Source organism: Nelumbo nucifera, chromosome 8 (genome assembly GCF_055504915.1).
Source record: "Nelumbo nucifera cultivar China Antique chromosome 8, China Antique-T2T, whole genome shotgun sequence".
Lineage (NCBI taxonomy): Eukaryota > Viridiplantae > Streptophyta > Magnoliopsida > Proteales > Nelumbonaceae > Nelumbo > Nelumbo nucifera.
The window spans coordinates 52,897,708-52,913,540 of record NC_142656.1 but is presented as its reverse complement, the minus strand read 5'-3'; the positions used below and the strand labels follow the sequence as shown (position 1 = coordinate 52,913,540).

The 15,833-nt window shown below is 38.4% G+C and overlaps 1 long non-coding RNA gene across 5 annotated transcripts; it reads left to right on the top strand.

Annotated features, from left to right (window-relative positions):
• Window positions 1-208: 208 nt before the first annotated feature.
• On the top strand, window positions 209-14,702 carry LOC104601588 (uncharacterized). Of its 5 annotated transcripts, none has more exons than XR_735913.3 (4): window positions 209-871; window positions 1,180-1,315; window positions 2,569-2,770; window positions 13,875-14,702. It is a non-coding gene; the product is annotated as an uncharacterized LOC104601588 (long non-coding RNA). The 5 variants fall into 5 exon arrangements; XR_735914.3 differs by lacking the exon at window positions 13,875-14,702 and adding an exon at window positions 2,912-13,868 and having other exon boundaries at window positions 210-871; XR_016079209.1 differs by having other exon boundaries at window positions 211-816; window positions 13,908-14,693.
• The last annotated feature ends 1,131 nt before the right edge of the window (window positions 14,703-15,833 follow it).

Below are 15,833 nucleotides of genomic sequence, written 5' to 3'. Positions count from 1 at the left end.
TCACTATGATTTTTCACAAAAATGGAAAATAAGTTTAGGGTCAGTTTGGTTCAAGGCAATAGGAGTTTGGAATGAGAATCAGAATGGTTCATTCCCTTTCTGGATGTTTGGTTAAACAGAATGGGAATTCCATTCTCATTCTAGGCAGAATGCCATTCCCATTCCGGTTTATGTTTTTTATTATCTGTTTTTGACAAAAATACCCCCATTGTTTCCAACCCTAATCGACCAGAGGAAGAGAGGAAGAAGCGCCCATTCTTCTTCAGTTCTTCCCCTCCTTCCAAATTAGTATACTCGTCGTTGTCGGACCACCCTCCAACGAGGTAAGATTGCCACCAACCCATTCTTCTTCGGTTCTTCCCCTCCTTCAAAATCAACCGCACATTCTTTGATTCGAGATCTGAAATCTTCTCTGATGCAGGATCTTTTTCTTCCCTTCTTCCTCCTCCTCTCCTTCTTCCTTCTTCCTTTTTTCTTTTAACTCACTACAATATGATTTTTATTTTTTGTAGATCCGCCCCTACTCTAATTTGGGATTGATCTGTTTTTCACTACTGCCATTAATGAGTTATTCCCTAGAATATGATCTATTTTTGCAGATCTGCCTCTATGTTCGATTATTTTTGCTACCCCATGACATGAAGATTCTGGCTTGAATACATTATAATAACAAGTTGGTTGAGTTTCCTTCTTTTGGTTTCCATGTTCACTTAATATGATGATCATGCTATGTAGCTAGATGGCCAAATCTCTTCTGATTGCAAAACCAGGAAGGTTTCTTATATGAGCTTGCATGATGGGAACCACACATTTGAGGTTTGCATCAATGGATCTCAAGGAGTCGATTGTGCTAGCTATAACTGGACTGTTGGTTAAGAAACTATCCTTTATCCTTTTTTGAGTCTTGTTTATATTTTCTACTGAAAAATTTAGGTTTTGTAAATGGGTCAAATACTCTGTGAAGTGGCATTCAAGTCTGAGAATAAACTTCCACTCACCTTTAAGTTTCATTTAAACTTGGTGAATTGACAAAAAGATAAAAGAAGGCATGATTGTTTAAAGGGTATGAAGGACATAATAGAACATTGAATGAGGCCTAATGGTATAACTTTTGAAGTTTAATTAGATTTATCTTTTGTTGAATAGGTTGCTAATTTTATTTTTATTTTATTCCTACAGATAAAATCCCGCCTACCGCATATGTTCTGCTTCAAAATCTTTTACAAATGCACTAAATGTGTCCATAGATATTTTTTTTAGTGGACCCTACACTGGTGGCAGTGGTTTTGGGTGCTCATCTGTGAACAGTTGCAATGTGAGTAGGTGGCCGAATAAATTTATCAAGCTTCTAATCAAGGTTCAAAGTAACGATACGATACACATATCGACAGTATCGTATTAGTAATTAGAAACACCTGAAACTCTTTTTTTTTGTTTTTTTTTTTCAAATTTTGTTTTTTGGAAAGATAAAAACATGTTTTTTATTATTAAAAAAAGTTGGGGTTCCGAAACACCTAGAAACAGGTGTTATAAAGTATATCTTTTTTAAAAGATACGATACAATACGCCCGATATGGGGCGTATCATATCGATACTTTAAACGATGCTTCTAATCACTCGTGTTTTACTTTTATTTTTGTTAGGATATACCTTTTAATCAAATTTATGGTTTTGTTTTTATAGAAACTTCTTTTTCCTTATAATTTTTCTTGAGGGAAATATTATACTGCATGGCAAAAAGATGTCTACCTAAGAGGATGTACAAACAAGCAAATTAGCTAAAAACTACTTGGGCAAAGAGTTGCCCCTATACAAAAGCTTTATTTGGCCAACTACCTACAATCAAGAAGCCAAGTTCAATTCACTAGAGCGAAGATCCACCTAGTTTGAATATTCATGCCTTGTAGAATTTCTTGATCCCATTCAATAGCTAGGCCATCTATAAAAACTGCATTATGAGCTCTATAACAAGTTTTTATTTTATTTTTTTTGTGGGTACTTGGCAATATATGGTCCCATAAGAAGGATTGTCACTTCACTTTAGTTGTGCCTTTATCTCCCATGGCTCCACTGTGAGCTTCATACATACTCCAATTGGCATTATATAGCCCTCCCTCTACACATTGCCAGTCGGTCCTCTAACTGACTGAGAACCCACATCAAATCTGAGAAGACTCACCATGGATAGGAGGGGGAAAGGCTGCATGTCAAGTAGGCCCACCAAAAGAGGACCGAAAGATCTCCATGCGATTTGGCAAGTAACCAAAGCACTAAGGAGAAAGAAAACTTGGACTCTTGAGTTCTAAAAGATGCTTCATTGTTTTGGAAGACCCATCTGTTCCCTTTCCCTATAATAAGAGAAGGCATCTGCTTTGGATGCCACCAGTCAAAGAAGGGAAGATGCTTTTGCTGTCAATAATAATTTTTAATGGATGTATATGGAAGTAACAATATTTGCAAATTACAAATAACTACCATTTTTGAGTAGCTTTTAACAATCGATTTTTTGCTTTAGTTTGACAACAACATTTAAACAACTCTTACAGATACCCTCTTCTTTATATACAGCTGCTTGTTTTTGGCGCTGGGCAAGTTATACCATCCACCCAGAGGATTGTTCAGCCTTACCTCAAATATTCTCTTCTTGTGGGGTTATCATCCAGTGTATAGTATGGACGAGTGATAGTGGTAATGGATAAAGATTTCTGCACAGATAGTGCTGGAAACAAGTTTACGAGAAGTTCAAATTCGAGTTCTGTTGTACACTTTGGTGAGTCTCATTTTTTTTCCATATAAGACTATATCAATTTCTTATGGAAATACGAAATTGACTAAAAGTTCATTTTATTACAAATAAAGAAGTAAAAAGCTTTGTTATATGAAATGTTAAGATGCTTTTATCTCCCTCTAGGATCATTACAGAATGCCGATCCTGGTTATCTGGGATCTCAGGAGGGGTGGAGAGGATACGAACCTACCTCCAACATTTTCTTGCACAAAGTGGTTTTTCTCAGACTTAAACCCAACCTCTCATACTTGTCAACCTGAGTTTTTACCATTTAACCGAGCAATGCTTTTATCATATCATTTTGGAAAATTGTTTTTATGTTTCAACAATACTGACATGTTCATTTGCATCATCAATATTGTTTTAAAGTAGGAATGAATGGTCTTCAACCCCTCCTAAAATAAACAAAAAAGAAGTATGAATTTTCTGGTTGAAATCAACCCATGTTGTTATATTGGTTGAGCAGTTTGTGTAAATACAAATATTCTTAATCCAAGCTAACACATTTTTCCACTCACTTTATTCTTTTGGTATATTGCTTCTCCAGAGAGAAGAAGTGTATTTGTGAACTTGAGACTCATATCCCAGATAGAAGATGTATTTTTCTTCTCATTTTTTATGGAGAATGATATTTTTTTGTGATTTTTGTTTGTTTATGTGTTTTTCTTTTCTTAATTTCATATTTTCTCCATATATGCACTTGGTAGCAGGTTGCCAATGTGTGTATATGTTGAAAATATATAATTAGTGGATGTTTTTGAGGTTCTTTTAACTAGGGCAGAATTGGAAATTTTAGCTGATTCCAATTCCAACTTCTAGTTGAACCAAAAAACAGGAATCGAAATCCGATTTCGATTCCTATTTGAACCAAACAGATGACAGGAATAGGTGATTCTGATTTTGATTCCTATGGATTCCGATTCCGGTCCTGTCCGCAAACCAAACGTACCCTTAGACTTGAAGCTCCAATTGGACTTGGATGTTCTAATTCAGGATGGGTATTAAATATTTGTTAAATTCAGTAGTCAAAACATTACCACTCATTTGGCTTTCATGTTGCATGATGATGACTTAATAAGTCAAAACATGATGTGTCTGATTAAATTTTGATTACCCTTTGGACTTGTATGTGTTAATTGCCAACTTTGTTAAAATTTACCAAGCTAGAATTGAAGGGCTAATTTTAAGAGCAAGGTTATATGGTAATTCTCATAAATGTATCACCATTAATATTTAATGGACGTGGTATAATAATGTTAGTAATTGCATGTTCACCTTTCCTAGTTTGGCCTTATATGTCCTAATTTCCATCTTGGTAAAAGTTTAATTACTAATATAACATTAAAGGACTTATCTTAAGAGCAAGGATATATGGAAACCATCATAGGTATTTCACATATTGGGTACTCACCCTTTCCATATTGATTTTACATGCCCAATTGCCATCTTTGTAACAATTTAGTAAGATAGGATTGATGGGTTGATTTTATGAGTGAGGACACATGGCAACTGCCATGGATGTTCAATGTTGTTTTACAATAATAATCAAACATAAACTACATATAACAGTGTTAGTTTCACTTTGGTCATACTCATATATGCCTTGAATGTTCTAATTTCCAGTTAGGTAAACATCTATCAAGATGGGATCAAGGCATTGGCTTAGTTCATTGACAAGGACATTACCATTCTTAATAAGAATTCATATTACACCATTAAGACTTAATTTATACCACGTAATAGGGTTGGTTAAATTGATCAACAAGAACATGAGCTTTTTATTGCCCTTTCTGAAGCATAATGTTGACTTCATAAACAAGGATATATATAGTATTACCAAATATCATGCACTTGGCCTTTCCAAATGTTGGTGTTATTTGTTGTAACTACCAATAGAAAAGTTTACCTATATAGGCATGAGATGTTGGTTGCACTGATTGGGAAAGAAATAACAACTTCTTATTAGTGTTAGTTATTGTGCACTCACCCCCCTGAGTTTTGGTCTTACATGCCCTAACTGCCATATTGGTAAAAATTACAAAAATAGTATTGATAAGTTGAATTAAATAGTGAAGGCACATGACAATGATGTTCCAACCTAAATTAATGGTAGACTACACAAGACACTTTTCAATGAGATTATCTCTATGATTCATGCTATCTAAATGAGTGGTCATACCCTTGGTAATGAACCAAGTCAATACTGTAGACCCAGCTTGATAAATCTATACCAGGCTAGTTGTTAAGGCAATAATGTCACCATAGGAGGGTAACCAAAAGTGTAACTATGGTTTTTGCGTGATGGTTTTTATTTGTTAATTATTGTTTCATTCATTTTCACACATTATTACACACTTGTAATACTTTTTGCATGTTCTTAAATTTGAAATTAACATCTTAATCCCATTCTGATAAGTTTTTACCAAGTTGGTATATATGGCTCTATATTACTAAATTGCCATTGAAAAGATGGTTTACACACAATAACCAACACTATTATGTCACTTCCCTTTAGTTAATTATCATTAATCATATTATCAAAATAAGGATGCCCATGTTTTCCCTACTGAATTTAGCCAAAACCCACGTTAGCAGTTAGGACATGCAATGCCACTATAAGAGGATATCCAAAATATAATACTACCATATCTAGTATATCTTTCTTTTAAGGCACAATAGATGAAGAAGCCACATGTGTCTTTATATGGGTTGAGGAAGACAACTTTTATAAATAAATATCAAAGATAACCATTGTTGATACGAGTCTCCTAATCCATATACCTATCCATATTTTCTACCAAAATTATCCTTATATTTTATAGGCTAGGCGACCTTTTCAAGTTTCTCCTCCCACACTTCTAATCACATATGCTTTCTTGACAAGTTATTGTATTCAAGTTTTTTATTTTTTTTCCTTGTCTTATAACTGAACTCCTTTAAAAATCTAATGTTTCCCCAACAATTCATTAGATTTTAAAAAACTTATATTGGAAAAAGTTTAATTACCAATATAAGATTAAAGGACGTATCTTAAGTGGACAAGACCAGCCCCAGATAGTGTATCAATGGCCATCTGAGGAGAGTGTGGTAGGTGGTTTTCCCCAAAATCACTTGAAACTCTTGCTCAGTGAAGAAAGTCCCGATGGAAATTGGAAGCATGAGGGAGCCTTCAATGACCGATGAATTACCATTGAAGTTCGTGAACTCAATGGGTAGGCCTTTGACCACATTCTCTTTTACATTCATTAGTTTTAGTGTGTGTACTGAGATGAGGTTTGCGGAGGTACCCTGATTGATCAGCGAGTGTTTGTATCTCGTAGCCCCCTATTTTGGTTATTATTTATAGAGGCCAATTGTGGTGGGGGTCGATGGCGAGCATGTCTTCCATTGTAAACTCAACATTCAGCTTGTCCATGCGGTGTGGTTCCAACAACTTTCTGAAGGTTTCTACCAATGCTTTGATGGTGAGTCTTTGGATTGTGCTACTTGCTCCTTGTTTGCTGAAAAAGTGCTGGAGATTAGCGCTTTGCTCAAAATGCTGGACTAGCTTATCCACGTTGGTACTGTCACCGACTAAAGTGCCTACAACATTAATACTCCTTCCTTGTGGATGTGCGGAGAGGGGGTTAGTCTCTACTTGGGTTGGCTTCCTCTTGACGTAATCATCCAATTTAACTTTTTGGGCGAAAAGTCATCGTAAGGTGAAACAGTCCATCAAGTCATGGTTTGGGGATTGGTGGTAATTGCACCACCATGGTTTGTGCTTGTCTTTCTCAGGGTCAATCCCAATAGGCGATGGAGGCAGGTAGATGACATGATCCTCTACTAGCTTGTTCATGATCATAATTATTTCAATTTTACTATAGGCTAATATCGATGCGGATGGTGGTAATGAGGAATTATTCTACCAATTTTGGGCCACTACTATGATAGTATGGTCCTTGGCTGGGTGCTCTGGTGCTACAAGGTTTGCAATCGACAGTGTATGCTTCCAACCTATCATATGACAATCCTAGTGAGGCAGTCTATGTCCCAAGAGTGGTAACAGTTTGCACCGTCCTCTCGGCGCACTTATAGAGCTAGTTGAAAGTCTCTATCTCAATGTTTTCAATGTCGATCCTATAAGTTGGATGCATCCCTTATATACACTGCTCCACGAAGCTTTTCTTTGTTGAATGTTCTTCAAAAACAAAGTAAGTTAGACTATGGAAGCACATGTCATCAATCAAAAGATCTTCTCCAATACATTGCTCTCTGTGTTTTGAAGATTGGCTATGTTAGTCTCCACTCAAGGGTGAACTATTTGGACAAGAATTTCTTTGTGAATTCCAGCCAAGAGTCTGTACTTCTGGCCATCAGGTTGATAAACCAGGAGTAGGTTGGGCCAGTCAATGATTTGGAAAACTCCTAGACCTTTAGATCACCATCCAAGGTGAACACCCCTAGGGCATCTTCGAATTTGTTGACGTGTTCCTATGGGCTTCCCTTCTGGCCATCATACAGGGGCCACTTTTGTAGTTGTGCATAGCCAGTAGGGTAGGGTTTGTATAGGATATGGTTGGAATATGGCCTTTGGAATGTAAGCGTGGGTTGGATCCTATTCTAGATCTCTTCTATCGAGCCTTGTATGTATCCCCTGATCTTTTTCTGGCTAACAAGTGCTTCGACTATCGTGTTACTCTACGCTCCTGTATGGGCTTGCTTAGCGACAGAGCGTTGGGTCCTTTGAGCCGTGTTGGGTACAGTGGGGTGATTAACTTCCAATGGGTGTTGCTCAGGTGTTCCAAAAGTTAAGACCCTAGGGCGTCTAGGAGGTATTAATGCAAAAGGGCCAGCGGGGGGTGAATGGGGAGTGTTCGGGTGTAGCTACCTTCTGTAGCAACAACTACAAAGTGCTTCTCATCTCGGATTGCATAGCCGATCAAAGCGGGTTTTGAAGCCGTAGACTTTGTAGGATAGAATTTCAATATCCACTTGGTCGACAGCTCGTTTAGGGGCCTAATCCTCGGGTCCTATGTCTATGTTCTCGAGGTCATCGTGTTACTCCTTAGGGATGGGTGAGAGGTTGATTCTGCAGGCAACCATTCTTCGTGATCAAGGCAAGAACCAAAGATTCTAATGTAAGTATGCTTGTGGAGTTAGGCAGGACGGTCTCCTTGAAGGACAAAGAACAATTGGGATTAGGGTTGCAAAGGGCGATAATGAGTATGCTTTAGCAAAGTAGGGTAGTAATGGAAGTAGTGAGTATCGTGGTTGTACTTTATTTTTCCATTTATAAGGAGGATCCTGAGACCCTAAGGAAAGGGTCCAAAAGGGACTTGATTCCCACTAGGAAAAGTTTCCTTTCATCCACATGTCTAACATGATCTTCCAAGGAAAAAGTTTTCATTTGTCCAAGGATTCTCTCTTAGCACGTGTATGCTACATCCTGTCATAGGTTCCTTGAGGTCACGTGTCATGGGTAGGGCCCAGGTTTGACTACTACATCTAGTATTTGCCTTATCATCTTCAAGACGCTTCACCATAGCTATCGCAAGTATTAAGCGACCTTATGTTCTCATCACAGGTCCAAGGTAGGTCTTAAAGCTCATCGCAAGATCGAGACAGCTCTTTGAGCTCATCGCATACTTGGGATATCTTCTTGGGCTTATTGTAGACTTGGGATGACTTTCTGAGCTCATTGTAGGCTTGGGATTGCCTTCTAAGCTCATTGCAAGTTTTAGGTGGTCCTCCATGTTGCTATGAGTGCATGTATCGTTTTGTTTTGGTTCCCTAATCATGATCATGGCAATGGGGAAATATATGTACTTACACTTCCTTAGCCATTTGAAAAGCTTTCACCTGCCTAGACACTTCACATGGATAAGTCATCTACCCAATAGGAAATTGGTGTCGGTCTACTCTTCTTGATACTAAAAACAACCTCCAGGAGTATGCACTTACATTCAATAATGAAGCAAAGTATAAGGCCCTCATATTTTGAATCAGGCTTGCCAAGGAGATTGGCACCAAGCATATTGAAGCCTTCAGTTGCTCTTGTCATGAATGGAATAAATAGTGATTTTAAGGCCTAAGAGCCCACTATTGCCAATAATGTGCAAAAAATTTGGGAGCTCATCACCAACCTAAAATTGTTCACCCTTTAGTAGATTCCTCAGTTGGAGAACATATGTGCCAACATCTTGTCCTAGCTAGCCAGCTTAATTAACTCCAACCTTATGGGCATGATGTATGTAGAAATTCTTCCTCAATGCAGCATAGCTAAAGAGCCAAAAGTACACATTGCCCATAAGTTCTTTGCTAATATGGAAGAATCTCATCCTTGACTTCCTTCAAGACAACAAGCTTCCAGATAATCAAGCTAAAGCCAAAAAGCATGCTTACTGAGCAACCCGATATTGCACCATCTAAGGAGAGTTGTATAGGAGGTTCCACTCCCTACCCTACCTCAATTGCCTTAGCCCAGATGAAGCAAACTATGTGCTCAAAAAGATCCATGAAGGCATCTTCAGTAATCACTTAGGGGCAAGGCCCTTGCCTAGCTACAAAGCCTTTTGGAAAGGGTATATTTTTGCCAACAATGAAGCAAGATATGACTTAGTTCATATAAAGGTGTGACCAATATTAAACATACCTTATTAACAATTGTCTCTTTGACGCCAATCACTAGTTCATGCCCTTTTCTTAGTGGGGCATGGACATCCTCGGTTGTATCCCACCAGCAAACAGGTAGAAGTTCTTGATCATTGCCATTGACTATTCACTACATGGGTAGATGTCAAACCCTTGGCATACATCACAAAAAAAATGCTTAAGGGTTCCTATGGAGGCCAATCATTTGTCAATTCAATACCTCTTGAGTTCTCATCACTAATAACAACACCCATTTCTTGGATGACAAGTTTAAAGACTTTTGCAAGGAGCTTAATATAGAACAACAATTCATGGTTGTGTATTATCCCAAGAGCAATGGCCAAACCGAAATCACTAATTGAATTCTACTACATGGGCTAATGACCATATTAAACCAAACAAAGGGTTACTGGGTGGAAGAGCTTTCTAATTTTCTTTAGACATCACACCACACCCATATTGTCTATAGGGGTGACCCCCTTCAATCTTTCCTTTGGTACTGAGGCAATTATCCTAGTTGAGATTGGCTTGTATATATCTTGGACCGAACACTTCAAAAAAGTTACAAATGATGAAGGGCTCGATACCAATCTTGACTTGTTAGAAGAGACCAAAGACTAAGGACAGATTGGAATGACTACCTACTAGTAGAGGGTAGCCAAGTACCATGATGCTTAGGTCCAAAGAAGACAATTCAAGCTAGGAGATCTCTTGTTGAGAAGGACCATAACCCCAAGGTAGGCTCTCGCAAGTTGGCACCAAAGTAGGAGGGCTTGTATCGGGTTGTTAAAATGTTGAGGCTGAACTCCTATTATCTTGAATATCTTCAAGGAAAACTTTCATCTCATACTTAGAATTCCTTGACTTGAGAATGTACTATCAATAAGAGATTCCAAGCACTAATATTTTTGAGATGTATTTATAATAGGGTAAATTTCCTAAACTACCCTTATGGTTTAGCTAATTGACTAACTGTACCCTTACTATTTGAAAATTGACTAATGCTACCCCTACTGTTTTTGACAATTGACTAATACTTCCCTTACTTTTAGTGCCAGTTAACAAAAAGACGAAAAAGATTATTTTACCCTTTATTTTTCTTCAAATTTTCAAAATAAAACAAGAAAAAGGGCTATCGGAGGCAGTCTAATCAGAGAGAGAGAGAGAGAGAGAAGAGGAAAGAGCTTGGAACCGAACAGGACAACAAAGACTTCTTCTGGGTTTTTCGTGATGATTGGCGTCTTCACCACGGCTCTACTCGTCTCATCTTCTACCACCGTTGATGCCAACGGGGAGTACCAATTGGGTTGGCTGTCGACGAGATCAACCTGCCGAGGCTCCACGGAGGAGTGCATGGCCGGCAGCAATGAGATCGAAATGGATTTCGAGATCAACTGCCGCAATCTAGCAACCAGCCAGTACATCAGCTATGGAGCCCTGCAGCGCAACATTGTACCCTACTCTCGATGTGATGCATCTTACTACAATTGCAAACCCGGAGCTCAAGCCAATCCCTACAACCGAGGTTGCAGCACCATCATTTGGTGCCAGAGCTAGTTCTATATTTTCCTTTCACTGAACAAGAAACTGTAGGCCTTAATCACCATCACAAGCTCAAAACCAGCTCAGAAAATGAGCTAAATCATCGTTCAAGCCATCAAGAAGGGATCTAGCAACTCCAATCCCTTTATTGATGTTGCAGCTCTCCTTGAATGAATAAGAAAGCTTCTTCGAAGAAAAAAACAGACAAAAGTTTAGGGTTGTTTTCTACTCACAGATCGGTTCTCAAGATCTACAAAAGAGGCGTCACGAAGAAATGCATGCCCTTTTCTCCTCTCTCCTATCTTCTGGATATCTCTCCTGTTTACTACTTTTCGACTACCTTTGGGTGGCGTTTCTTTTATGTAAGAAAGAAAAGGAAGAGGGAGAGGATGGACACCTGGATGGGAGATCACGAAAAGACAGTTTTAATTTTAATTAGGGTAAATTTCTCCCAACAAGAAAAAGAAGGGGAGAGAGAAAGAGGGGGAGAGAGGTGAGGGTAAAATTGGGTTTTTAAAAAGTATATATATCAAGTACGAATGAGTTTTGGCAGAATATAAATGGAATTTAATAGTAAGGGTAGAGTTAGTCAATTATTATAAACAGTAGGGGTAGGGTTAGTCAATTTTCAAACATATAGTTAGTCAATTAACTAAACCATAAAACTAGTTTAAGAAATTTACCCTTTATTATACATAATGCAACAAAGTTCCTTTTCTCCATTCAGTTGTGTTTGATGTGGATTTATGTGATGCCAAGCACTAACACCACTCAACACTAATGCATGCCTAGCACTAATAGCATTCATGGCTAATCAAGGCCAAGTGTCAACGTTGACAAAGCCATGTTGAGCACTAACAACACCAAGCATCATGCTTGACACAACAAGCTCAAAGGGCTAGTCGGATCAACCAAACACTAATGGCCCACCTCCAAGTTATGCAACTGAACCTCGAGTACTTGCAAATTGGGAAAACCGAACTAAGCCCAAACACTTACTAGGGGAAAACTAGGGCCAAGTCCATAAGACCTTGTCTCAAAACCTAGCTCATCATGATACAAACTGAGCTAACCCTTAACGCTTGAGAAAGCTAGGGGAAAGCTCGAATTGGCAAGTCTTTAGTTACTTTCCTCGCCTACTTGGTAGCCTAGACCTTGATCACAATAGCTTCCTTAACCGATTTCTTAGGTACCACCAACTACTTCATCAAGTCACTTAACCAAGATTGAGGCTTCTTGGTCTCCTCTTTATTGGTTCAATGTACTTGGACATCCTCGTGATTTGATTTACTAAGAATGTGGCCGCGCAAGTGCTTTGCAAAGACAACTGATGTTAGAACCATAACATTCATTTGATGAACAAAAAGTAAACTCGAAGACAAAGACTTAACTGTCACAATCGACTTGATGGTCATGCACTTAACCACTGTATAAAGATACATCCTCATGACCCACGTGCTTAGGGGTTTATTTCCCTGAGCCTTACCCAAACTAAATAGTCCTTTGTGAATACCTCTATCCCAAGGCCAAAGACATTGGCAACCTCTCCATGTTTTTCTTGCCATGAGGTCCCTGTGAGGTATGCTCTATAAGGAGCATATCCAAACTCACTTAAATATGGTGTATGGATGGCAAGTTCTTAATTTAGATTTTCTTTAAAATATATGCATAAAAAAATAATATGTATAATAAAAAATCATTAATTAATACACGTTAAAAGGTGGACTAATGGTAATTAAGCAATATCTAAAAATAATAAATCATGTGTTCAAATCTTGTCAAATACATTTTAAAATTTTAATTTAAAATGGTTAAAGACCTGTGAACGGTTTCATGAAACCGAGACTGATTCACTGATTTTCCGGTTAAACCAGCTGGTCAGCCGTTCATTGGTTTTTTAGCAAAAGCAGTTATTGGGGTAAGACTGATGGTCCCGAGTTATAGTCTGACAGGTCAGTCCAATTCGGTTCTCTAAACATTGTTCCTACACGTGTGTCAATCATTGGAAATTTATGCCTAAGCCAAAACCAAAAAGCAGGTCCAACTAGACAACTTGGTTGGTTCGATGATGATTAGGTACTCCCTCAACCAATACAAGGAAGAGTTTATCCTCCTTATCAACCGGGACATGTGTCACACAGATATTACGTGTTCACTCATTATGCTTACCTAACGTATCTACTACATTCGGACTCCTAGGAAAAGGACATCTAGCTGAACCAAAGACTACTACATAAGTCCTAATTAGAGCTCAAACGAACCAAGAAGAAATGATGTGGCACACCCCTATACAACTTGTATGCTATAATTAATGCATGTTGCGAGTTCTGAAGAAGATAGGGACACGTGGCAAACACTACTCAAGACCCATTAGCTGCCAAGGTTGACACTAATGTCCTCAAGCTCCTCATTCCACTCTTAGTAGAATGTATGCCACATGTTCTTAATGGCTCGAACGGTGTCTTACCTAGGACGGTAACACATGTCCCATGAACAAGGAGCCCAAGGTGAGACACTCTTTGCACCCTTGATACCAAACTTGCTCTCTCAACTTTACCTTATTAACTTAAGCATCAAATTACTCCTCCTTGGGGCCTTTGATTCTTTGCGTGTGTAGGCTGTCAATTTGGCACAGCATGTATATTTCATTGGAACAACTCATCTATTGATCGTCCACATCCGCATGAACAGCATCACAACCAATACTTGAGACTAAGTATATTGTATATGTAAGAAAAGTGATGATCAACAATAAGGCATTGTCCATCATAGTTGATGAAACCATCCTCTTGGAATATTTATTTGTACTCTAGACAAGCCCTTGAGTAGACAATTTCTTAAACTTAATAGCGTTTGATATGTGTATCTATTGTTTTGTTCTTCATTAAATGTGTTCTATCAACAAAAACAGGTTCTAATTCTCTACCAACATGATCTGACATAGGGCATGTCCCGTCTTTCGCAATCTAGCAATTTGGAGCAGCATATGGATCGTTTGTTGGCTTTTTAAAGTTTTCTCCGTGTGTTTTTTGCTAAAGGTCAAGAATCTCAAGCCCGTGAGTAGTTGAGTTCTAAGGAAAACTCAGCATTTAAGACCTAGGCATCTTCTTTGGGCCTTAGCACAGGGAGTGAATTAGAGACTGATAGTGATTTCTCTAACAGCTCCGTTGACAGTCTGGGTTGCTTCACTAGTAGCAGAAGGTCTAAGGCAGTTGCGGATCTCTATGGAGATGTAGTGGTCAAACCCTCTGTTAGGGGGTCACGTAGCACACGTGGAAGGGGCAAAAGAGGAAGGAGGGGAAGAGGTTGCGTGTTTTTTATTGTTTTTTTCTTATTTTTGGCCTTTTTATCCTAACTCATGGGATGGTTTTTTGTTTTGTGGTGCCTTTGCCTTGAGGATTTTGGTCCCATTGGATTGGTTTTGGCCTTTTTAGGCTTGGGCGTTTTGTTGGTTACCCTTCTTCTATGCAAGGGTAGTTTAAAATTCAGCCTCTTTTCTTTTCTTTCTATACTTCTTGTATGCTGTTTTTTTCCTAATTTCTAATAATAAATTATACCTTACCTATTTAAAAAAGAAATCAGACACTGCAGATCTCACCATGACACTAGGACCCATCATTAAAGTGGGACCTGCCATGTTTGAGATGCTTGGTATCAAATGAAGTTGTAGGGTGTTGGAAGGCGTGTTTTGCTCGAAGGAGATCACCAGACTCTTTTAAGAATACAGAACAAACTATTAATATATAAGGGGGAGAATGACTGATCAGTTCAAGTCAGATTTTTTAGTCCCACTGTACAGGAGATGAATCCTGAATTGATGCCAAATTCACGGGCAGGATGTGATTTATAGGGGGAGGGGCTACTAATAGACTATAGGGGCTGTCATTCAGAATTCTGCATTGGGTTGCAGTGTACTTAATCCTATATAAGGCCCCTAAGAGGATCTGCACCTATAGGCCTAACTTTTGACAGGGGATTAAGGGGGCCATAATTCAGCTTGGACACGACTGTAACTATGTAATTTTACTGTATTATCATCAGGTCTTATGACAAACTTTTATAATTAAAGCTCTGACAAATAACCAAACCCTAAATTTATTTGTTTCTTTTTCAGTTACCTTTTTGATTCACAACAAAGTTTTTAAAATCGAATCGGACAATAAACTAGTTAGGGGTCCGGTTCTTGGGCCAAATGGTTCGATTGTTCGAGTCAAACATATGGCCCATCCTGACAAAAAAAATAAAAAATGGCCAAACCATTGATCAAACGGTTTGATCACCTGAGTCAGTGGTTTACTGACTAAATCAATATTTTTTGGCGAAATAACAATTTTGGGGTAAAACGAAACCAGTCAGATGGTTTTTCTGATTCGACCATCCGGTCCATTCCGGTTTTAAAAATCATGATTCGCATAAATGTATAGAATTTCTGGTTGGTTTAATGTAAGGTAACCACCAACCGTCAATCCAATCCAATCCTTTTGGAAGACTTGGATTTCAAATGGGTTTTCAAATTCAGTCATAATACAATAAAGGTCTCCCCTCACTGCCGGTCGGACAGGAGCATTAACCAGTGGACTAGTAGGTAGGTGGTGTAAGATAGGAATGACTGCCAATTCATAATTCCAATCTTAGATTAATGAGTAGTTACACACTTACACAATGTGAGAGAGCCCTCTTGTGAATCCAAATCCTTTTCAACATTTGATGGACAACACACCCTATAATTCTTGTCGGCTGCTCGTTTGCTCTGAATTCGTGGCCACCAGGTCCGGCACCATTTTAGCTATTGAAAGGTGGTAAGAAACATCAGGCGTTTGCGTCAATGGTGTGTAATAAATAAATGGTGTTAGATAAGGAACCTTATCAG